This window comes from Cololabis saira, chromosome 16 (assembly GCF_033807715.1).
Source record: "Cololabis saira isolate AMF1-May2022 chromosome 16, fColSai1.1, whole genome shotgun sequence".
Taxonomy (NCBI): Eukaryota; Metazoa; Chordata; class Actinopteri; order Beloniformes; family Belonidae; genus Cololabis; species Cololabis saira.
The window spans coordinates 31,536,350-31,560,436 of NC_084602.1; the positions used below are offsets into that span (position 1 = coordinate 31,536,350).

At 38.6% G+C, this 24,087-nt stretch overlaps 1 protein-coding gene across 4 annotated transcripts in view; it reads right to left on the minus strand.

Annotated features, from left to right (window-relative positions):
* lrfn5a (leucine rich repeat and fibronectin type III domain containing 5a) overlaps positions 1-24,087 on the minus strand; it is a 193,976-nt gene that overhangs the window by 90,859 nt on the left and 79,030 nt on the right. Inside the window, exons 1-2 of one of the 4 annotated variants that reach the window (XM_061743806.1) lie at positions 12,052-12,131; positions 11,365-11,471 (exon numbers count right to left, since the gene is read on the minus strand). The exons of 1 other annotated variant lie outside the window; for it this stretch is intronic. The gene's annotated coding sequence lies outside the window, so the exon portion shown is untranslated. Of the gene's footprint in view, positions 1-11,364; positions 11,472-12,051; positions 12,132-24,087 lie in introns of those variants that run through there. 2 more of the 4 variants (XM_061743807.1, XM_061743805.1) reach the window with 2 other exon arrangements.

Here is a 24,087-nt window from a genome sequence, read left to right on the forward strand (position 1 = left end):
AGTGGTACTCTTGTAAGTCTGTAGACTCCTATCGAATGGAAAGATATTCTAATAGTATATAAAAAAGCCATTCGCAAAGCCAGAGCAGCTTATTATTCATTGTTGATAGAAGATAACAAAAGTAACCCACGTTTTCTGTTCAGCACTGTAGCCAGGCTGACAAAGAGTCACAACTCTGTTTAGCCGTGCATTCCTGCAGCTCTGAGTAGTGAAGACTTTATGAGCTTCTGTAAAATCATGAGAATTAGAGAAGAAATAAACCAGCCGGTTGTGGGCGTTTCTTCAGCTTTAGCGACTTCCCTAGGCTCTGACTTGACTCTAGACTGTTTTGATCCTACAGACCTCCCTGAGCTGACTTCACTCGTCAATAGAGCTGAATCAACCACGTGTACGTTAGACCCCATCCCGACTCAACTATTCAAAAATGTTTTTTCTCTTATTGTCACAACAATTCTGCACCAGATCAACTTATACCTAAACTTTGGATGTGTAGCTGTAATATAGATTATCTATCAACCCTTGTACTGTCTTTGGGTCAAAATGACCTAATTCTCCTGTCCTTCTTTCCTCCTGCTCTCTCTCTCCTTACTTCTTCCCTTCCTCTTTTGTCCCTCCCTCCCTCCCTTCCTTCCTTCTTTTTTCCCTTCCTTCCTTCTTTCCTCCTGCTCTCTCCTTCCTTATTCCCTTCCTCTTTTCTCCCTTCCTCCCTTCCTTCCTCCCTTCCTTCCTTCCTTCCTTCCTTCCTTCCTTCCTTCCTTCCTTCCTTCCTTCCTTCCTTCCTTCCTTCCTTCCTTCCTTCCTTCCTTCCTTCCTTCCTTCCTTTCTCCCTTCCTTCTCCCTTTTTCTTTCATTCCATCCTTCTTTTCTCCCCTTCCATCATTCCTTCCTTCCTTCCTTCCTTCCTTCCTTCCTTCCTTCCTTCCTTCCTTCCTTCCTTCCTTCCTTCCTTCCCTCCTTCCTTCCTTCCTTCCTTCCTTCCTCCTGCTCTCTCCTTCCTTCTTCCCTTTCTTCTTTTCTCCATTCCGTCCAGCCTTCTTTTCAATTCTTTCTTTCCTTCTTTTCATTCTTCCTTCCTTCCTTCTTTCCTCCCTTCTTCTCTTCCTCCTTCCTTGACCCGAAGACAGCACAAGGGTTAAGAAATCAGTAGATTTTCTTTCGTCCTATCATCTGAGCTTAGATAAAAGAAGCCTTAAGAAAAAACTCATATACATCAGACCCAGACGCAGCCTCCGGTTAAGTCAACAAAAAACCTTCAGATCATTCTGGAGAGTGATGGCACCCGTTTTCAAACACATACGGACATGAGGAAGTTATCTTAGTCATTCTCCATTATTCACAGCCTCACACTTTTATTCTACATCACATCACTCAGGGTAAAAAGGTAAACACCAGATGACTACACGGAGCCTGTGTGTGTTGTGGGGGTGAGGGAGCAGCCCCTCCAGATGGACCATCTTTCATCTCTGCATCTGTCATTCTGAACCACCTCATTCCTCCATATCTCTTCCCGTTACTCCACAATCTCTCCGGGTGTCACTTTCTCCGCCTATCCATATACCCATCCATCTCTGCCCACCCAACACCTTCTCCTTACCCATCATCCTTCAGTGCATCTGCTTCTATCCACCCCCTTGGCTGTTCTGTGAAGGTGGCAACCCGAGGATGAATCAAATCTTTCACTGCACTGTATGTGTCAAACTTTAAACTGAAACCAAAAGATATAGAAGAAAAATAAATCACACTGCCTTTACAAACCGGCAATGTTTTTAAAGATGTGTTCCCATATGATCTTAATAAGTATTAATCGCCAATGTTTTTCTCATTCCTTTTCTTTTTTTTTCATAGCAAAGATGTGAGTGTTTCCTAGTGGTAAATGCCGTTCTGCAGGCTAGAAGAATTTAACTTGCTTGTATAGATGCAAAAGTCTCATCCAACAGATCATTTAGTTCCTGTAACGAGGATTAAATGAGGGTGATGAACAAGCCAAAGGTGGAGCGAAGTAAATGGATGACGGAGGTAAAAGTGACAGACCTTTTACGGTGTGGTGGCACAGTAATGAAGACAACATGGAAAATAAAACCCCTCTCAGACGTGATCTGTTTTTCATCAATCAGACGGCAGCTGAGCTGCTTGTTGTCATCTTTGGATGAGCATCCTGGTTCTTCATCATAACTTTTTTTGATAGCAATCTCTAGGTTGCCACATAAGACCCTTTCAGTCATGACACATGAAGCAACTGCATTGAGTCATGAGGATGTTGGTCAGTTGCATGTTCTTCAAGCTGCATGCAGACGCCTGCAAAAGTGATAATGAGCAGCCAGTGTGCATGAGATTTTCGCTGTTCACCTGACTGGACAATCCATTAAGCAAGATATAACACAAAAACTACTCACAGAGTCCCAGAACATGTCATAGTACCCTGTTGTTTTATGTTATCATGCCAAGCACACTGTAGTTTATTCAGGCAGGCATTTAGGTCAAGTTCTATTGTCTTAACCTTTTGCTGTTCTTATACCTTTTTTTTGGTTTCATTTACTATTTAATTTAATTGAAAATCACTTTGTGACTGTAGAAATACACTCACTTGCTCACTAAAGAAAACAAGACTGGCTGTTTCTAGAAGGGACTTCAACGTCAAAGGAATTTCATACATTTTAAACATACATGAGTATAAAGAGAGATTAGTACTTAACTGCATTTATTCCGGTTTGAAACTAATATAGGATCGTTTATGCAGAAAAGTCTGTTGTGACATCACTTAAAACAATTTGTGTAAAAATGTATGTATTCATTACTCTTTTTTGACACGCCTCATTAAATTTATATTTTGACAAATACTATGAGAACTGAGTGGACTAATCCAAAAATTCATGGGTAAACTTTTTCCTTTTTTTTTCAAATAGTGATAAAAATGTTGATTTCAAGACCTACTGATAGTTGTTGACACCTTCATCTAATCTGTCCAATCTTTAGGATATAGTGATGTCTGTTGTGATGGAGAATGTACACTGCAATAACTTAAATACCCCTTCAACTATTCTAGCTGCAAAAGGAAAACCCTACAGCAAATAGCCCACAGTTCACAAAGCCAGTTTGCTCCACTCTGTGGCACCGTTATTCCACCCTGCTATGCAGTCAATGCCATGAAGGTAAACTTGTGTAACATTTTGTTCTGTGGCTGTAACAACCCCCTGCACCGCCTTAAGAAGTAGTAACCAATGGAAAAGCATGACTGCTGTGTAAATCTGCATTGTGGAAAGGTATAACAGAGCATGGAGATGGTTGCAAACTCCACAGAGAATGAAATCAGTCTGTCAAATGTCATATTTCATCATTTGTCAAAACACCAAGCCAACTCACAGGCAAGTGGAGCAAAAAAACAAAAACAAAAAAAACACTGGGGTTTCAATCACAGTGATTGGACTGATTGCAGAATATCAGATGGCTGAATGCTGTAATGCATTTGTGAAAGTGCACACTGGGGAAGGAATACTGCGCCTTCATGGGGTCATTGTCAATGCACAGCTGGAGAGTGGCGGTAGAATAAAGAGAAGCTTTCTAGGGCGTCTATATACCACCATCTCTGTGTGAAAGTGGTCGTTGTTTTTTTTGTCCTTACTGGGCTACTGCTTTAACATAACAGCGCAACACAATGCAGGGGCAAGGGTGCACACTAAAACATGTTGAACATATTCTAGGTTTGAAGTTTTTGTGTGTTTTGTTTCTTTACCTCATAGGAGATAGTGTTGTCTAAATGCTTGAATCTGCAAAGGAATAGTGTTGTCTAAATGCTTAAATCTGCAAAGGAATGTGTCTATCTCGTGCTGCAGAGTATTACAATTTTAGTCCAAAGAACAATATTGAAATGTTCAGAGAACAAAAGCTATACTTGTAAATATATTTTTGAGGTTAGTGATGACAAAGAGTTATGAACAAGGATCTTTGTGCTGTGCTCAAAGCAATTACAGTTCCAAAGGATGGCATGACTAATTTGGAAGTCTTACATGTTTCTGAAAAATATCCCACCCATAGAGACTCTAACAGAAAATCTTAGGGTGCTCCGACAGCATTTAAAGAAAAATTAAATGGGAGTCATGATCTCCAATGCTGCTCAAAAATGCTTCATCTATCTTTTCACACTCACCTTGAGAACATCAGAGGTGTGGAGACTATGTGTGAATATGTGAATGTGAATATAAATAAGTCTAGCAACCGTGTTAATGTTTTGTACATAAATGCATAATCCCATGTTATTTCCATGAGAGGATAGTCACTTGTGACGTGAGTAGAGAGTAAAGTATAGAGACCATACATGCCTGGACAATATGCACCAACCGGCTGGTTTATTCTATCTTCCACTAGAGGTTCCATAAAAAGCAGAGGCTGAAAGTGAAAGAACAGAAGCAGGGAAAAGAAAGTGGGCACCCAACTCTTTAAAGTTATACGCCCACAGATATGCACATTCAGCACTCGTGCGCGCACGCAAACACTCACACACACACTGAAATTTGCTCGGAGTGCAAGCTGGGATTCCTCAAAAATCCCATGGCTGGTGACTTATTTCCACTTAAGCGCTTTTCACACTAACAGAGGCAGCAAAAAAAGACACTCGGTGAAAGGCAATCATGCTGGTTCCAGTGCCTCTCAAAATGCCTCGAAATACACTAAAGCCAACAAAATGTTTCCATGCCTTTGGCGGCTTGAAAACATAAAATCTTTAGGTGAAGCTTTTTTCAGGTCAAAACCCTGAAAACCTTTCTGATGCTTCCATTCCAACTCAATTGAATGATTTCATTTTTGCCTGTGGACTGATGGGAACTAATGACTCAAATCGGTGTTGTATATGTCACAGAGAAGGATCTCTTTTGCAGGAGATGACAACATTGTTAAATAGTGCAGAATGCATTCATTACATGAGTCACTTCCAGTTATCTCATACCATCAATTACCTCAAATTTTTCTAGTTGTCCCGATTATTCCTTTTAAAAATGTCTTACCATAATAGTGCTTCCTTTTCAGGAAAGGAAAAAAAAAATGACCAATACCTTGAAAAAGATGTTGCATCTCTGTATGGAATACAGAGCACTTCAGTCATGTTGATGTTCTAAAGCATTGCCAAGTGAGAGTACTTTCAGTAGCACACCAGCTGTTGTGCATGAGATGTTTTATTCCTCTTTGCAGACAGGGTCAAACGTAGTAATTTTGTGGACCGGAGAAGAGTACAACCTTTAAAATTGGGAGGTATGACTTTATTATCACAAAACACTGGTGTTGCTAAGTAACTACAAAATCACTGTGGATCAACTTCTCCATACTCATATCCACATTCTCCATACAATATGGAGATTATCACTATACATAATACAGTCACTGGACACTTTGTTTGGTACACTTGATAAAGTGGCTGGGGAGTGTAAAGAAATTAGGCTTTTTTTTTACGTTAAATGTATGCAGGTAAGGTTGTTTCTCTTGAATTAGTTCTGAGGCCAGCTGGGTAATGCGATCTCTCCAGGGTATCATGCGTCTGCCTCATGCCCTGCTCCTAGTTGTACATCACCAAAATGCAGTCTCTGGGAGGCATCTGGGAGGCATCCTAAACATGCTTAAACAATCTAAGTTGGTTTATCCTCACTGCTTCATACTCGACTCAAAACCGATATTGAGAGATATTAATTGCTGCTCCATGCCGCCCACAGAACCACATCATCAGCAAAAAGCTTACACAGAATTATGAGGACATCACATTGGGGCCCTTATGGAACTTGGCAATGTCAATACTTTTTTCATCAAGTTTATGAGGAGAATCAGTGACTAAGGGTGTATTTTATATATCTTACATGTATCTAATATCTTTACATACAATTCCTATGGACTAACCAAAACAACACAGTTGAATATCTTCACAAAGTCCAAAGCACATGTGGACTGGTTGGGCAAGCTCATATATCCCCTTCAGGACTCTAGTAAGGGTATAGATCTAGTCTAGCATTCTACATCTTACAAATTTGCATGTCTTGTAGGGTTCCTGCTAGGGTTGCACGGTATACCGGTACCAGTATAGTACCGCGGTACTAGAGTTTTGAAAACGGTACTATACCAGCATTTAAAAACAAACGGTACTTTTATATATTTTTTCTATGCAAACGAATTGGTAAATTGGAGCCTGTCTCTTTAAGCACGGCAAGGTCCGCGAGTGTGACGTAGTTGCAGAAGCAGAGCCGCCTCCCCCTCCCACTCGCATGCGGAGGAGAGAGAAACGAGAAGTCGCGTGTTATTAGACAGACAGAGCGGGTTGAAATAAAATTGAAATAAAAAGAGATGGCAGCTGCAGAAAAGCCCGTACTTTTGGACAAAATGGGGGCCCGAAGTATGGTGTGGAAATATTTCGGGTTCAAACCGAGCGATAAGGGCGAGCCGCTGAACCCAGATGCACCGCAGTGCAAGCGCTGCTACAACGCGTGTCTCGCAAAAGGAGGCAACTCTTCAAACTTGTCCAAACGTTTAAAGGACAACCACGCGGACTTCTTCCACGACTTCAGTCAAGAACGACAGCTGATAACTTTGTTCACCAGTTCACTGCACTGTCATGTCAATGAAAGAAGTACAGAGCCTCTCCCAGCCCGTAGTAAACCTACAGCAGCCTATACAGAGAGTTAAAACATGTCCATGGTTAATCAATGCAATTTTTAAAATATAAAAAAAAAAAAAAATTACATTCTTAAAATATTTAAATAAATTCCACACACTAGAATATAACTTTAATATATTTTTTATATTTTAATATTATTTAATGTTTCATATATATTATAAACCATTAAGGCAATGAATTATATTAATTAATATTATATATTAAAACACACTTTTGTAAAACATTCCACTAGCCTACAATATCTCATCCTATCCTAGAGGACTGTCTCAGAAAATTAGAATATTGTGATAAAGTTCTTTATTTTCTGTAATGCAATTAAAAAAAAACAAAAATGTCATACATTCTGGATTCATTACAAATAAACTGAAATATTGCAAACCTTTTATTATTTTAATATTGCTGATTATGGTTTACAGTTTAAGATTAAGATTCCCAGAATATTCAACATTTTTGAGATAGGATATTTGAGTTTTCTTAAGCTGTAAGTCATGATCAGCAATATTAAAATAATAAAAGGCTTGCAATATTTCAGTTGATTTGTAATGAATCCAGAATGTATGACATTTATGTTTTTGTAATTGCATTACAGAAAATCACAATATTCTAATTTTCTGAGACAGTCCTGTAGATAATAGAATGATCCTCAATTTATTTTTCTAGTTATGCCCATTTAATGTTTCATGTGGCCTATAGTTTCAAAACACAAACCTTTTGAACAATGAGAACAAGTAAAATAAAGCAATGGAATTCAAATTAAAATGACCATGTTAATTAAAATACTGTACCCCCTCCCTCCCCCAATTACAGAAGTCCAGTGCTCCTGGCTCAGAGAGGGTGACACCACCCACTCAGAAGCAGGAGTTTTTGCTGCTACAGTATTTTATTTAACATCGTGACTTTAATTTGAATGGCATTGCTTTATTTTACTTGTTCACACTGTTCTAAAGGTTTGAACATTTTAATATCCCATGCCAATTATTTATTTTATTTATTGTTGTTATTATTCCCAAAGTCTGCTTTAAAAAAAAGGAAAATATTGACATTGAGAGAGTTCCACCTTTTTACAAAAAGTATCGAAAAGTATCGAAAAGTATCGAAATACATATTGGTATCGGTATCGAAACAGAAATTTGGTATCGTGACAACCCTAGTTCCTGCACAAGTCATCAAAATTAGCCATAGGAAATGTCCTTATGCTGCAAACCACAGCTTTTGTTGAGGCAATGTAGCGAATCAGGCACCAGAAAACTGATCTTTGATAGGTATTCTACTGATTGATCTCCAATATGAATTATAGATCAAACTTGCTCATTAAACAGTGTCAAAGCAACTAAACTGTCAACTCAGCTTTACTTATGTAGCACTATTCAAGTATGTCTCCAACCGAAAGTGCTTTAAAGAGATGAAAGCGAAACTTTAATTACGCCTAAGTGGGGAAATCACATTAAATGTGAAAGATCAAAAGATCCATACACACATCAAAGCAACTTGAACCAAGGTGTAAAAGATTAACTGAAATACTGATAAAATCCAAAATTTTAAAAATTAAAAAGACTTTTAAATATACAAAAAGGGTAAAGATGAATACATTACTAGAGGACCAAGAGATCAGTGAGTTAAATATAAGCTCTTCTAAAAAGATCTTAATGGAAACAGGCTGTATGACATGGTTTGCCAACCTGGTTCCAGAAAAGGAAACTGAGAATTAAAGGCTCTGCTTCCACTGTACACCTGACGATTTGGGGACAGAGGTTAAAACAGAAATAATTTGATCTCTGTTGGTACCAGTCACTGCTGTGGCTGTAGGATTTTTGATCAGTTGACAAATTTTCACGGAATTTCATGAGAGTTTTCGAAAACCTTTATTATAATAGTAGCGGAGTGGTCTGGCATCTAGTTGCTCAATGTATGGAGAGGTATTTTTTCTTCTTTTTTAAATACTTAAAGATACTGGTGGGAAGACTTTTAAATTAACCATTGAAATCTGACTGAATTATAGTGCTCCATGTTTTCAGATCTGTCTCCAGTCAACACAAACTTTATCTGCACTGGTGAAAAAGGTTTTGTTTTATTTTTTCCTATTTAATTGTTGCATATGCAATTTTAATGACATAAAACAGGTGGTCCAGGCATGTGTAAGAATAATCCACTCAGAATAATATAGTTATTAGTATCAGACGGTTAAACCCATTGAGCTACATCTTACTGATAAACCAGGCAGAATATATTTTCACAGGCTGACCAGATGGTTAGTTCACAAAAAAGTGGGATGAGAAGGGGAAGGATCTGAGTGACAGCGTTATGCATAAACCTGGAACATTTCTTTCAGGAAATGCACACATGTTTGCATAAAGACATGCAAGTATTAAAAGCACAATTCATCCCCAAAGTACACAATACATCTTTACTGTATGCAGTTGTAATTATCCAGTAACTCCGCTTCAAAGTGAGCTTTGTGTTTTGCAATTATTTGTCAAATAAAAATGTTTTACAACAATATTGTGAGAATAAATTGCACTGGGCTTCTGGTGCTCAGAGTGCTGAAACTAAAACCACCCACCTGTGTAGAGGGAGTCTTGTATGCACATGCACTTAATGGTACGCATGTGACAAAATGTAAACCTTGCATCCTCCTCGGTGGAGCTGCAGTATTAACCTAAAGCACTGAACTGCTCATCTTTTATTTGCAAGTGTTTTTTCTGATTTAAATAAAATTGTATTTTGCAAAATTAATATTAATATCTGACTTGGTCTCTGATTTATTTATTTTTAAGCTCTTCTGATAAGAAAAAGGCCTACAACATTCTGTTTGCAGAGCGGTGCAAGGGGTGTGGGTTAAACGTATAGCAAAAGATGCACAAAATAAAATTCTGGCAACATTGCAAATAACTGTATGGTATTTTCACTGTATGGTGAAAAGAAAAATGATTAACCTTCATTAATGAATACATCCATGAAGCACTGGCATGCTAAATGACTCAAAATGAAACCCCTTACGTGCCTGTGTTTCACACAGTGTTTCACATGATTATTAATCTCGAACTAATCTCGAAAAGAAAAGCCATTCCATAACATTGGGGCTGCCCCTGGAAAAACTCGTTCACTTCTATGTTTGAATCGTGGCATTTCCAGAAGCAACTGGTTAGCACACTCCCCATGGTAAGTTTCCAATTTGTTTTTTAGCTTACATTTTTTTTCTGATTGAGCTTCTTTTTTTGGTAAGCAATAATGATGAAAATAACACGGACAATAGATTGTCTTTCCACTAGAACCACTTTTTTCCCCAGGCATTGTCAAATGCATGTAACTCTGTTATAACAAAATGGGAAAAAAAATCTTCTACAATGTTTAAATTATTTATAACTGATATAATCTCAATTGTGAATAGGGTGCCTGGTCTGTTTAGGGTTTTTCGGTGGGTACCCCCGGGCCTGAAAAAAATTCTAGGGGAAACACTGAATATATCTTGCAACTTTGTGCATGGAGTTGATAGCATGAAATACCAAATATTGCTTTTACAGATTTGAAGACAACAGATCTGATCCAGTTATTCAGCCAATATTAAGCCTGATATTCAATTTTAAAATCAGGATCGGTGCATCTCTGGGCAGGATATTCAAATATTACGATAATCGGATATTTATTCATTAGTTGAATATCCGGTTACCCTTATGTGTGTGAGTGTGTTTCTGTATTTTTAACAAACAGCGAAACTGCAAAATACATTTGCTAGCATTTTAGGCAATCTCTAGACTGCCTAAATGACAATTAAATAAATAAATAGTATATAAAAGTATATATATAAAAGTATATAGTATATAAAAGTGAATGAGCCATCATTAACTTGACCAGTTAATGATGTGTATGATGTGTATTATATATACATATATATATATATTTTTTTTTAATGTACAGTATGTATGTATTTATATATGTGCGTGTTGAGCAAATGTCACTGTAAATGTTATTAAGGTTACAACATTTCAGTAGCTTGAAGTGTAATAAATACCTAGTTTCAGTAGATATTCTAAGACACAGGACTGGATTTTCACCAAATTAATTTTTTGCAAACCTTGAAAAAACCTCAGTTGGAGAAGAAAGAGAGAGAAACAGTTCACCACAGAGACACAAACGCCTTTGATCTACAGCCCCATGAAACTGCCCAGCCAAGACACACACAGGGTGTATGCTTGTGCCTGTGTGTGTGTGTGTGTGTGTGTGTGTGTGTGTGTGTGTGTGTGTGTGTGTGTGTGTGTGTGTGTGTGTGTGTGTGTGTGTGTGTGTGTGTGTGTGTGTTTTGCATAATTATGCCTCTTTCTACAAAATGTCAACGGACTTCAAAGGACATCAGAGAAGTTTACAGACACACTGAATATTCTATTATTTTGAAAATCGAGCAAGAATATATTCTGCTGGTTGTCTTGTTTGTGTGTGTGTGTGTGTGTGTGTGTGTGTGTGTGTGTGTGTGTGTGTGTGTGTGTGTGTGTGTGTGTGTGTGTGTGTGTGTGTGTGTGTGCGTGTGCGTGTGTATCTGGGACATAAGTCTGTATTACAGGAAAGTTTGCATCTTTGACTAAAGAGCAGAGGAATGTTTGAGACTGAGCCGCACTATTCAGAGATGACTTAGATGTTGGCATCACATTTCAAGTAATGTTCACAAACTAAATATATCTTCTTAAACAGTGAATGTATTTTTATCAGAAAGTGGCACCTACTCTGGACTTAGAGGGTTCACATTTGGACATGGATCCACAATGATGACAGTTCTGTTGCTAGGAAACCGCATCAAGCCAGCCAGAATAGTGCGAATTCCAGTGTCTTCCTAAACCAAAATAGAAATTGACAGCAATGAGGAAAAGCAGATTTTAAAAATAGACAAAAAAATCTAAATTGAGCTTGTGTGTGGTAAGTTAAAAGACAGCACATCCTACAAAGGCAGTGGGCACCCAGAGCGAAGGTGTTCTAAAGGTGACTAGTTGTGTCGTCAGTTTACGATGGGTGCTGTAGCAGTAACTTTTACTCTACTAAGTTCCTTACTTTGATAAAGAGTGTAAATGTACATAACAGCAGATAGATACCTGGCAAAAGAGTGCAATAAGTTAAAAATGAACAAATACACAAGGATGTATTACAAACAATTGTTAGGCAGTTCATTTATTTAAATAATATTAACTATTCCAGGGTTCAAGGGGGGTCTGACCAATACATGTATTTTAAAATTACTACATACATAACAATCTCAGTCACTCTTGTTCTCCCTCCTCAGAATGAAATATTCCTAACAACAATAAGAAGAAAGAATAACATATTATTGAAAATAATATAATGATGACAATTTCCTTTTGTCTTAAATTAAATGAATCACTATTTTTTAATGAATACACCATTTTTTCTCCTCATACCTCCTTCTGCTTCCAAGGGCGCTCAGTTTGAGCACTGTCTGCTGGCAACTCATCCAAATCCATTACACCTCCGTAACAGCCTTTACATGTGAGATACAGATGACACAAAAAACGGAACGAACCACAATGAATACCTTTCACAAGTTTGAACTAAAATGTGATAAGTAATTAACTTGTTCTCGTTTTTTACCCAACTGTTTTACCTAACTTGTCGATATGATGAGCCGTAACGGAAAGTCTACGAACGTTGGACAGGAAGTAGCAGAAGAAGAACTGTACTTTTCAAAATAAAAGCACAAAACGTAGATTGACAGAAATAAATCATTCACCATTAACAAATAAACTGCCATTTACACTGAATGATCAGTTATTAGTATAGATAGATAGATGGATAGATAGTTCTTTATTGTCATTATAACTTATGTACAACGAAATTAAAAGTGCTCTCCAGTCAGCGCATCATATATAAAAAAATAAAATAACTGAAAATAATCCAATAAAATGTAATTTAAAATATAAACAAATAAAATAAATATATATATCGCTAGACACATTCAACCTCACACGCTTGTTTCATGGTGTGGATTCGACCTTAAGACACTTCTGAAAGAAGTAATGGTGTTTATGTTTCTTTTAATGACATCAGTCAATATAACAACTTCAGAACGTTAAAAAAAGATATTTTTGTCTCTCTTTCAGGTGTCTGATGGGAGACAACTTCCACTAATACTTTTGATTCGCATCAACCATTTAAGAGTGACAGTAGTAAGAACCAAACATTACAAATGCTCGCGCATAGACTGTAAATATATGTGTGACATGCTGGGTAACCTTGTCAGTGTCTTTCTGGTATTCTTTCCTTTTGGCTATTCCTTTCAGGGGTTGCCACAGCAAAACATCTCCCTCCATCTAACCCTTTCCTTTGCATTCGCTTGGATATATATATAGTCATATATATATATATATATATATATATATATATATATATATATATATATATATATGTGTGTGTGTGTGTGTGTGTGCGTGTGTGCGTGTGTGCGTGCGTGCGTGCGTGCATGCGTGCGTGCGTGCGTGCGTGCGTGCGTGCGTGTTAGCACTTTGCCAGTCCTTAGTTAATTCTTTGTGATTTTTTAAGTGGCAAAGTCTGTTCATCACAGAAGTAAATATTTCTGAAATGAAGTTTACCTGTTAGTTGGCACATGCCGTTAACAATTTTAGGGTAATTTGACCTAATAGTGAAATACATTTTTTTAAGATATTGATATAGTTGAGTTATTTCAATAATCCAGATTATTCGACTATAATAGTTCTTAGATGCAGTCCTAGCATTCACTTTTTCCCACATAATACATGATTTCTTGTTTCACCAACATCAACAGCCAAATGTTAAACAATTTCTGAACATAATGTGCTTTTAATTGCTGATGTGATACAACAGCTGAACAGTCTGTTTTACACTTATTGACTCATTTCTTCCATTAAACTCAACTTCATAATTCAGATGCAGTCAACCATATCGCTGTGTTAGTAGAAATGAGCGCATTCATGTAATTCTAAATCCAGATCATTGGAGAATGCTTAACTACAGGGGCAGATTTCCAGTGTAAAACTCACAAGTCTCATTAGTTGTTGAAGTGCTAGTGACCGCTTTTCCACAAGGATTTGAATCTTGCTTAATAAACCGGCAGATCCGTACTAGTGGGTAATAATCATATCCAAGAAAATAGCACAATAGGTCTGACATTTCTGTGATGACAGAATCAGTTTGTTTCTACTTACTAACTAAAGGAGCAGCTTGTGGGAACTGTGCTTTGAGAAGGAAGTTGTTTCTGGTACTATATGGTGTTAAATCATGGCCCGTTCGGCCTGAGTGGGTGGCTTTCTGAGCAAATTAACATCAATATGAAAGTTAAATACTGCATTTGCATATAAAGCACAACTGTGCTGTATGCAGTTTCTGAATCACTGGATCTCTGAAAATGTTTGAAGTGAACAGAATGAAATGAATGCATATAAGTGACTTATTACTGTTTATCTAAAAGCTGCTTTGACAATTGTGCACTTTACTCAAAAAACTGCAAGTGAGCTATAAAAAAAAAAGGATAAAAGAGGAAAACACATCTGAACCGTGTGTACTAAACCAACTAGCCACGGCAGAAAGACAACAAATCAGTAACACTATTGTTTTTTTTAGAAACTGTCCTAAACCCGGGCCTTGCAGGACAGTAGATAAGAATTTCCACAATCAGTGCTGTTATTCTGCTTCTATCTGTTCTCTCATTCTCTTGTAAAATTTCACTTTGACCAGACTGGCAGCAGTATATTGAGTAAAACAGAGCTGGGCTGTCTGCCAGACAGCAATGTAATTATATTGTTACCAGTCAGCTACTCTGAGCTTTGCACAGGTCGTAGCCTTTACCTTTATCACTTTCTGAGAGGACATTACACATGCTCTGCCTCTTCTTGCTCTCTCACTTTTGCTGAGTCATCAAGGTGGATACTGTAGGATTGCAAGGGTGACAAAAATTGCTTAAACATTGTTTGAATTGTAACTGGTAACTACTGTCCAACTTGGTTCTGTACCAGTTAGTCCCACCAACATCAATTTGCCTCTCTTTACCTCGTCGTTGATTTTCATTGACTGTATTCATACACAATTATACATGAGATGTGTCCACAAATACATTGTCACAAGTATCTCTGCTCATCACTGGTTGGGTTGCATGTGCACAGGCCACCGGAGAAAAGCTTTTGCAAAGCAAAAACTACCAAGAGCAAAAAGCTCCTTGCATCAAATAGTAGCAAAGACAGTTTTTCGGCTGCTTACACATAACAAGGTGACTGAGGGATGTGTTGAAGGAATTAAGTTGCATAATTGAGAGAACAAAAACATATTGATGGCTTGGTGCAAAGCTTGATATATTTATTGTGTCCATACAAATTACTGTTAAATGTGTGGACTTTCCAGTCATTCATCCACATACAGTATGAACTTCACACCACAACCTTAAACCCACAGACAAGGGAAAACAATAAAACCCCATTGACACATGGTATTAAAAGCCACCCTGAGTGATCCGATCGTAAGGGGACAGTCTTAAGTACTACCCAGAATACATTTGGGGATGCATCAAGATCACATCCCTGAGGCTATATTTTGGAGGTATATTATTTAGCTTTGTAAATGCAGTGTGTGTGGAATCACATTAAACCGCAGCCTACAAATCTGACGTCTTTTGAATGTCAAACTGACGTCCTCTGATGTATTCCGATCTTTAAAGAGCCTTTTACTGTTTTACGTGTTTTTGATGTGTTGTCATTGCCATAACTGTTGTATTTTTATACTTCAACCTTTCAATACAGCTGGAAAATATAGGGGAAAAAAAGCTTCACTTAGAGCTGTCCACTTGTGATTGCATCCCTCAGGATGGCTGTTAATACCAGGTCTAAACAGGGCCTAAAGGTGGGCGATGAGAACGGATACAAGTCAAACCTGGGCTTCTAAAAACATTACAGTAAGTGTTAACCAGTTTGCCTATGCAAGATATTTTCAATCATAAATCTCAGATATAAGATGTGTCCATTTTTGTACAAAGATTTTTGTGGCACTAGTGGCCTATATTGGTAAAGTAAGTGGACAGCAAATAGGTAGAGACAGGAAAAAGAGTGATAGGCCAGGACACGAACCTGTGCTGCCTGCAGAAGAACTCTGTAAATGGGACCCATTCAACCCAGAGAACTATCGAGGGTCCCAAAATGTGGCCATTTAAGTAATCATGGAACAACGCGCATGCAGCGTCATTTGACGTCACATCCGCAGGACAGCGCGGGAAATTCGGGCCCACAATTGCAGCACATTTTGCAGCACACAGCCTCAAGCTCCTTTAAAGGAGCATGAGGCTCCTTTTAAGAAATGAGACTCTCTAGCGCCACCCTTCACCACGACGGCTGTTGGGGGTACTGCAGCCAACAGCGAAGCCGGCACGGGAGAACGGGGAGAACGCGCATGCAGCGTCATGTGACGTCACATCCGCAGCCCAGCGCGGGAAATTCGGGACCGAATTGCAGCACATTTTGCAGCACACAGCCTTTTCAAGGCAACGGAGAGATACACTAGAGGGCTCATTCTTTTTGGTTTGGAACGCTTCATCTGACATTATTACTAGAAAACTTAAAACATATACGAATTTTTTTCATAAATCCTGCCTCAATCCTACCTCATGCTCCTTTAATAGAGCATAACAAATAGGAAAAAAAAAGTTGCTTCAAAATAAAGGCTATGTTAATGTTAAAATTATTTCCCTTCAAGGAGACATAGATGGGAAACTAAAATCATGTTTGTAGAGACCTGGTGAATGTAAGACCAATTTATCATTGTTTCGTTCTGCTTTGGTCTTCCCCAACATGCTCTAACCGCTCCACTATATCGAACTATGTCTGTCTTTGCTTGCCTAGGCATTGGGTGTTTACAGCTGAAAGCCATGGAAAACAAATGGTGAGTTAACATTTTTCAAAAGAACATTTTGTGAAGTAAAACACAGCTGAAACTTTTACTTGGCACAGTAGACAGAACAGTTTTACTAATAAGATTAAGGATGGCTTGGTTCCATTCCAGTATTCCAACAGTCCATGAAACTGTGAAAATAAATCAATTGTTTTTCTCATTTGCTAAGAGGTGAGCAACAGAAAAACGCAGTCAGTGCCAAGGCTCAGTGCTTTTAAATTTTAATTGCAGTGCTCCGATGGCAGTCTTGGAAAAAACTTTGATCAGCCAGTATTTCATGAAGGCTCAAACTTAGGGGACCGGTCCTGCCATCCTGCAGTGTGGGGGGGTGGGGGTAACTCCTCACAACTTATTTGAGTGGGCAATGACAATTGTTAATTTGTGTGTTGAAAGAAAAAGTAATCCACCAAAGTGATATCCTTGTTATGTTCCACAATGTCCCCATTTACATATTAATCAATAAATCAGACTTTGTTTGTATTATTCATACAAAGGTAATACAGAATAAGTCCTCAGCTCTCGCAAAGGTTTTTTCTTCTACTTTGTAAAAATCCAAATGTTCTTTATTTGAGTTGATTGGTGTTGTGTAGACCTCAGTGGAGCAGTAAATAAGGTCATATCTTACAACCAAGCATTTTGAAATCACAGTGAACTCTATTATCATGGCCTATTTATCATGTCTATGATTTGGCATAGTAGTGTTAAAAAATGGCAGCTTCCCTGTCTTCAGGAACCTGGAAAAAGAATGCACAAGTGACAGAAGGCTTTCTGTTTTAAATAATGTCAACGGGTCGCTGTTTTGCTCCAAAAGTCTGTTTAAGATTCTTGTCACTTTATTTTCAGCACAGCTAAAACAAGTATACTGTGCTTTTAGTAAGATGTTGTGTTACAGCCATTGTGTGGCTGACCTCTCTACCTGTCTGCCAACATGCATTCAAACTCACACAACTACCAGGAACACTGACTACGTTTACATGCAGTCAAGTACTGACCCACCACCAGGACTAAACACCTCGTCGCCTTCTTCATTAATGGAAGGCAAGAACGTGAAGAAATGGCAAACGGAGCCGGAGCTGTGCCATCCATATCCATGCTACCCGTTTTCACCAGAGCACCCCGGACACTTTGGATGAAGGTGCAGTCAGGACTGGTGGGAACGGGTCGTAATGATGGAGTTCACCGACGCCGACTGGCGTGAGAATTTCCTTATGTCGCTTCCTGGACTCAAAAGACCAAGATTCCTTGTGAAGAGAACATGCGCAGAAAAAAAATTCATGTTCCTTTTGATGGGGATTTTCAGGGTTTGACACTTCCCTCCCCCAGTCTTTGAGTTTCTGTTTTGCCCCGCCTTTCTCCCATCTGCCCTGATTGTCTGCACCTGTGTCTCGTCGTGTCTCGTTATCCCCTGAGTATATCTGGTCTTGTCATTCCCTTGTTCCCTGTCGGTCCGTACTGTGCTTCCTTCCATGTGCTCCTGGTTTTTGATCCCTGTTCCAGTTAATCTTGATCCTGCCAAGCAGCGCTTTTGTTTTTGCCTTTGTTGGAATAAATCCTTTTTGTTTTTTGAGAACTCCTGCCTCCGGCCTCCCTCTCTCTCCTGCATCTGGGTCCTCACCACACCAGCCTGACAAAGGCACTGACAGGGATATCCTATCCTATCCTAAGCATATGGGTTCTGTCTGTCTTGGAATACCTATTGACTTGAATTTGCTTAGAAGTTCAGTAACCATGCATGTATGGATGCCTACAGTAAATACATCTTAACCTTCAACCAGCTGTATAAGGGTTCATAGTTTCCACAGATTTCAGAAAGTTCACTTATGCACGTTCTAATGATGCAAACATTCTGCTCCAACATAACAATGTCACCTTCTTATCCTAACTCTTCTTGGATTTGTGTGTGAAAACCTAAGAACAACTTTAGTGCTTCTGCAGAAATTAAAAGAGCAGGTATAAGTCACGTGCTGCTAATCAAATGGACTTGAACTAATCCTTAGCAGGTGTGTAGACCATAAAAGCAGAGGTTTGGGAAGTTTCCTGGTATGAGGCATTCAGCTGTGTTCTTACACAATGCCAAAGAGTAAAGACATCAAAGCAAAATTGATGTTGGGGAATTCTTGGTACCAATGAAGCTGGGAAAAAGTTATGGGGAAATGCCCATAAAATGTTGTTGTAGCAGGTCTCGCTGCCACGGGGCCCGACCGACAGGATGGAGAGACACGGAGCTTTGTGAAGAACCCTTTTATTTACCCAGTTTCACCAACACACAGTGTACAAGCACCTCACGCCAGCAGCTTCAGCCCCAGTCTGACTCCTCAGTCCTCTTTATGAGGCTGGCAGGGTGATGAGGTTGACGGGCCACACCTGTGCCCCGTCAGCCTGAGTGGCTGCAGCTCCTCCACTCTGCCACAGTTGTTAAAGACAAACATTTTGTTTCTGCTCTCTGTGTGTCCTCATATTTTAGCTGAGCTCAGATTTCCTTCACTTAATAAAAGTGTTAATGAGCCACATTCCACGTCTTAAAACGTACTGACTAATGAAAATCTAAACAACTTTAGATCCCATCTCGTATCCAGTATATTAAAAAATCCAACCCTTAAACCAATATGTGAAAATAACTTGATAATACAGCACTTTGACAGAATTATTCACGCCCAGACACTTATTATGGCCCTACATCTATAAAAAGTATATGTTGACATAAAGTGGATGATATTTGGGGCTGCGACTAATCATTATGTCTATAACCAATTGATCTACAACTTATTTCATACTTATTTTCTTTTCCCTAAATGTCAATACTTAACCTTTAAGAAACCTGAGATACACAGAAAAATCCAATGCAACCTTGAGCCACATTTCTTGAGTGCTTATTTGTGCAGATGTGCTGTAAAAATAAAGTGGTGTTGAACTGATACGTCCCAACATCACCTGGGTTGCAAGTGTAGTTGCAATGTGTCTATTCATTTTAAAAGTCAAAAGGTCCTGCACACTGTTCTATATGAACATTTGTTGATACCTAATGCTTAATGCCCTCTAAAACATATATCAATGAATTCTCAAATTATAATCTTAAACAAAAAGCATGTCATACTGCTGCCCACCAAGCACACCATGTCTCATTGTGACTCATTATGCACAGGTTTGAAAATTCACTTTCAGACATTCTTTGCTTTGAAAAAAAACAAACAAAACATCAAAATTATAAGTGGCACACAATGTACTGTATCACATGAACACAATCATGCTCACACAATCTGCAATCAGCGTGGACTCCTGACTGATTGCTGCAGGGTCAAATGGAGATGGGAAGAGAGGCAGAAACAGAGAGGGAGATACTGAGCCATGTGTTCTCTTCACATCTCCCACCATTGTTACTGGGTGACTATAATTGGAATGACCCTGTAACTCTTAACGCCTATCAGCTTTACATACATGCAATACCACTCCATTGTTCTTACTCCGTTCATCTCCTCTTCATCAGGAAGGAGGGGTGACCTAGATCACTTCCAAGCAAAATAAGTGTCTGAATACTCTCAATAGTCCTTTTAGAGGGTCTTGGAGGTCTTTAATAGCTTCTTATCTAAATGAAAATTAACTTTATCTCACCTCTGTGTAATGTATAAGTCTTTTTACATAATGGGGATATCACCATCATTAGTTTTATATCAGTTCAACACTCACACAGCTCATTTGACGAAGTTAACTTGCAGACTTAATGTAGGCCTCATGAGGAAATAATAATACGTAAAAATGCTCATTGTGGAGGTAACAAGTGCTACAATACTATATATATATATATAGCCTATATTTTATTTAATTATTTGATATTCTTTCTATAAGAATCCCTTAAAGAATTGTCAATTTAGAGATCTTCTTACCGAACACTTCCAACACGTAACATGGCTAATTGCCCTTCCTTTCCTCTCTATGCTTATTAAAGTCGATATTGTCCTCATTACAAGAAACAACAACCCCTGAGCTACAACCTACATATGGAAAATTATGTTTAAAAGCCAATTTGGATCATAGAGTGAGTCAGCCTTACTTTCAGTGGATTTTTCCAATTTTAAGACATGCTAATGGAATACCACGTATCATAGTAGGGTCACAAGCTACTGAATGCTCATTTTATAATTTTGGACATGTTCAAATATGTCCGCTTAATGCCTTGTTAGCAACTTCTACTGTCTATGACAGAGAGAACTCGCGTCTGAAACAATATTATCTGTGAAACAGCACAGCCAGTGGGGTGCTTCTGCTCAGCAGTGACAAGAACATACTGACTACAAGAGGAGACAAGTCAAGTGTATAATTGAATATCTTTCAATCCTAGAATTGGCAAACTCTTTCATCAGTACGAATCAGCTGGAAAGGCTGTAACTGTGGCAAAGGCGGTTTGTTCATACACGCGATCAGGTGGCACACAGCCACTGGGAAAAACATTCATTCATTCATCCTTTCATTCAATCTAACGCTTTGTTACAGCTGTTGTGGCTGACTTGACAGTTTGAGCTAGCTCTGTGTGTTCCTGTCTCTTCAGCATAAATTGTGTGGCAATTTCAGTCAAATTCAAAGTTGTGCAACATTTCTCCCAAAGAATCTAATTTACTATCTTTTTTCTCATGTCTCAGGCACTGCAATGCAATCTCTATCTCTACACAAACGTGTTTATGCAACAGTAACATTGGACCGGCAGAGCTGTGACACTGATACCAAAGTCAACATGACTTTCAGACTCAATGTGGTTACCGCAAACAAAGTTCCTTTCAGTCACCGTAATAATGAAGAAGAATTGGAGGTGGAATAATTGGACCCCCCAAGACAAATGTTTTTTTTTTCCGTAAAGGGTGGGATATCACAAGCTCATGGATTTTCCATGTATATGTGTGTAGGTATGTGTGTATGTGTGCGTGTATGTGTGTATGTGTGTGTGTGTGTATGTGTGCGTGTATGTGTGTATGTATGTACGTACAGCAGACACTGAACTGAGGCGTCATGAAGAAAACAGAAGGAGGTCTACAACAGCTTCTGGGTGAAATGAATGTGGACAGTAAATATGTATATTTTTAGATAATTAAAGTTATTACTCGGAAACATGACTCAGGAAAAACTTGGATGGAATTAATTCAAACCTAGTGTCAGATCTGATATTGGTAAATGGCAGTTATTTCACCCATATGTTTGGCATCTTTTATTCAAGTATGACTATAAATGTTGGACAATCCTGCAACATAAAAATGTGTTTTAGCATTTGCGTTGCACTACCAAGGTTATATAAGTTCTGTATTCTTAAGTATGCAAATGGTAACTGGGGTATCATTAAGGAAGCATTCCATCAATGTAATGGTTTGTACATGAAATGCAGTTCACTGAAGAGGCAGGATCATCCCTGCATCAGCTCAGCGAGTACAATCTTTAAAACGTTAAGACAACTGAAAGCTGGAAAGAAAAAGATGTTTGCAAGCAAAGGATGTATAATAAGACACTTTGATCTTGAATCATGTGAAGTATTGGGCTCCAGTGCTTACAGTACATTATCAATTATCATTTTCTTTGAAGAAGAAAAAAAAAACAGAAGTACTTTTTTTAATACAAGAGCATTCTTGTTCTAAACACCACTGAAAAATCTACTAAATGTTTCTCTTGGTTCATCATTAAAAGCCTCTGTGAGTGAAAGCATCTCTTTTACTAAAAACACTAATGGCTAGGCTAATACAAGTTTGTCTTTTTTTTACGTGCAGTACCTTGATATGTGGAGCGTAATTGTGCTCGTGATTTGTTTGCTTGTTTGAATTTGCTTACATGCACTGATTTTCCGTCTCATATTAAAACGTTTCAATTATGCCTTCAAGCACATGTTTTCCCCTGTGTTGCCATGTGTTCACTCTGATGTTACGTGGGATCCATTATGCCCCCGATTTGTTAAGGAGCACAGAGACGGGGCTCGGTGCCAAAACTGAGACTGATCAGTTGCATTTGTGTGGGTGTGTGTTCACATCACTCAGCAGGACATGGATTCAGACAAAAACATAAGAATAATAGGAATGTAGTTTGCTACTATCTTTTCCATTTGACCACCAAAACACTGGGAATTTAAGAGGCGGTTAAACCAGTCATCATTTATGTGAACAAAGAAAGTTAAAATTGCTTTTTCCATCTTTTTTTCTGTAGAGCTTCCCACCCTCTCTTTCCTCAATGTCCCCTGACTCCAACCCCATTAAATGTTGTTTGGAATAGCATAACAGCAGAAACATCACATCGATGTCATTACAACAAAATGAAGAGGCTTACTGGCAAAGTTAATTCACATCTATATTCCCATTAGCAAACAGTTACGAACACTCACACACTGGGGGCCTTTGGAGAATTGGCTGGAGGGCTGTTCCCAGCGTGCCCACTGTGATCTCAAATAAGCTGTTCAAACAGCATTAAGACATTCAGACCAATAAGCGCGTCTTTGTAAACGTCAGCGTATTTGAGCTTAATGTATTGACGGCAGAACAGAACAAAACAGAAAAGAATAGGATAGCTTTATTCTCATAGCCTGTTGCACAGCAACAAAATTCGGTCCTTCATTAAAATGGAAAAAAATAATAATATAATGCTTACAGAAAGGAACCAGACTTCTTATCATAGGTATTGCACGTATAATAGTTCAAGCCAGCATTGAGAGTGGTTGGTAAGAGTCCATGTCAGTAATGGCTGCTGGATAGAAGCTGTTCCTGAATATAGAAATGTGAGTCCCTATGCCTCTGTAGCGTCTTCCAGATAGCAGTAGTGAGGCAGGTGATGGAATGGGTGTGTCATATCCCCCACAACAATGCAGGTCCTGTTGTGGCAGCAGGACCTGTAGATGTCCTCCACAGGGACAGAGAGCTTCCAATGATTTTTTGCTGTGTTGATGATTTGATGGATGGCTGTCTTGCCAGAGGCATCAGAGTTTTGCCACCAGGCTGTTATACAGTATATAAGAATGCGTTCTGTTGAACTGTGGTAAAAAAAAGGCGAAGGTTGGATCTCCAACAGCAGAGTTAACCGTTCGCTTGAGGTCCTCACTGATGTGGCATTCGGGGCCTCCAACATCTGTTATTAGGTTATCCATGGAGATCCTGGTACTCTCCTTACCACCACTGGAATTATTGTTTACTGGTAAGCTCCAGAAATAAGCTAACGTTGCATTGTCCCGACATGATATTGACATTCACGAGTTTAGCTATCCATCACAGCTAAACTCCAAAAATATCAAAACAGATAAAAAAATAGCAACAAAAGTCACCTTTAGAGTTTCCAGCCTTTGTTTCTGTGCCCACCAGCAATAAATATGATGCTGTTCTGTTGAGTGCTAGTGGTCCACACATGATGGAGATGCACAATTTTTTATGGATTTTAAGCATTTCATTCACTTTACAACCTAATATTACTGGACAATGCTCTCTGTCAAGACACATATTATGAAAAAAAGAAAAACATAAATACATAAATATAGCTTTCTATGCTTGAAAGCATAGACTTGGGTGTCTGGAGTG